The 1,074-nt window shown below is 68.1% G+C and overlaps 1 protein-coding gene across 1 annotated transcript in view; it reads left to right on the top strand.

The window, feature by feature from the left end:
- Window positions 1–1,074, top strand: part of LOC123110954 (chaperone protein ClpC2, chloroplastic) — a 25,873-nt gene that overhangs the window by 5,957 nt on the left and 18,842 nt on the right. The gene's annotated exons all lie outside the window — the stretch shown is intronic.

Here is a 1,074-nt window from a genome sequence, read left to right as displayed (position 1 = left end):
CTGCTCCCGCGGCTCCCCGGCTGCCCGCCTCGGACCCCGCTCGGAGGTGCACCGGGGCTCACATGGCGACGCGGTGGACGCCGACGGCTTCCGCCAGCCGTGGCGCAAGAATCGGTGCCGGCCCCGCCGCGCGCCGGAGTCGAGCCTCTCGTCGCGGCGCCAGCGCAGCCCCTCCCCGGAGGAGATCGCCGGGCTCTGCTTCCGCTGCCTCGACCACCGTCACCGGGTTCGCGACTGCACCAATGACGTCCGGTGTCGGCGGTGCCTCATCTTTGGCCGTGAATCCCGCGGCTGCGACGAGTATCACCGGCGTGTCGGCCGCGTCCCTCCGCCTCTGCCCCCAGGTTCACCACCCCCCGCGCCGTGCTACAGCCTCCGCCCCCGGCTTCGGTAGTGCACGTGAATGCTGCTGAACCAACGCGCATCATCATGTCGCGCTCCGTCGAGATGGAGGATGCGGAAGAGGTGCTGAGCCGCGCGATGGTGGCCACCATCACGGGAACGCGGCCCCAGGTGTCCGCCGACGATGTCGCCCAACTCCTGTACACCACTTTCGGCTTCAAAGACGGCGACTTCACCACCCACCTCCACAAGCCCGAAGATTTCCTCATCATCTTCAGCTCTCGCGCCTCCAAGGACCGCATGAACGGCGACTATTACATCCGCTGCCCGCGCTTCTCCTTGTCGCTGCAACCATGGTGCAAACTCGCCCATGCCGGCTCTGGTGGCTTCGAATACCGCGTTGAGCTTGAGCTCCACGGTATCCCTGCCCAGGCCTGGCACCTTGCGATGGCGGAGCACATCCTCGGTTCCAGCGTTTGGATTGAGCGCCTCACCCCCTGATGCGCTCCCGCGCGGACCTCGCCACATTCCGCCTCTCTGGGTGTGCGCACGATCCTGCCGGCATCCGCCACGCGGCCACGTTGGAGATCGTCGAGGTTACCCCGGGCAGCTCGGCCTCCTCCGCTCCGATGGTCGGCACCCTCACGTACCCCATCTCCATCGACCTCGTCCGCGCCGACACCGACCGCGGCCGCGTCCACAATGCCCCGCCCCACACCAACGATGGTCACG

The sequence above is a fragment of the Triticum aestivum genome, chromosome 5B (genome assembly GCF_018294505.1).
Source record: "Triticum aestivum cultivar Chinese Spring chromosome 5B, IWGSC CS RefSeq v2.1, whole genome shotgun sequence".
NCBI lineage: Eukaryota > Viridiplantae > Streptophyta > Magnoliopsida > Poales > Poaceae > Triticum > Triticum aestivum.
Note: the sequence above shows the minus strand (reverse complement) of the source record. Positions and strands in the feature narration are given on the sequence as shown.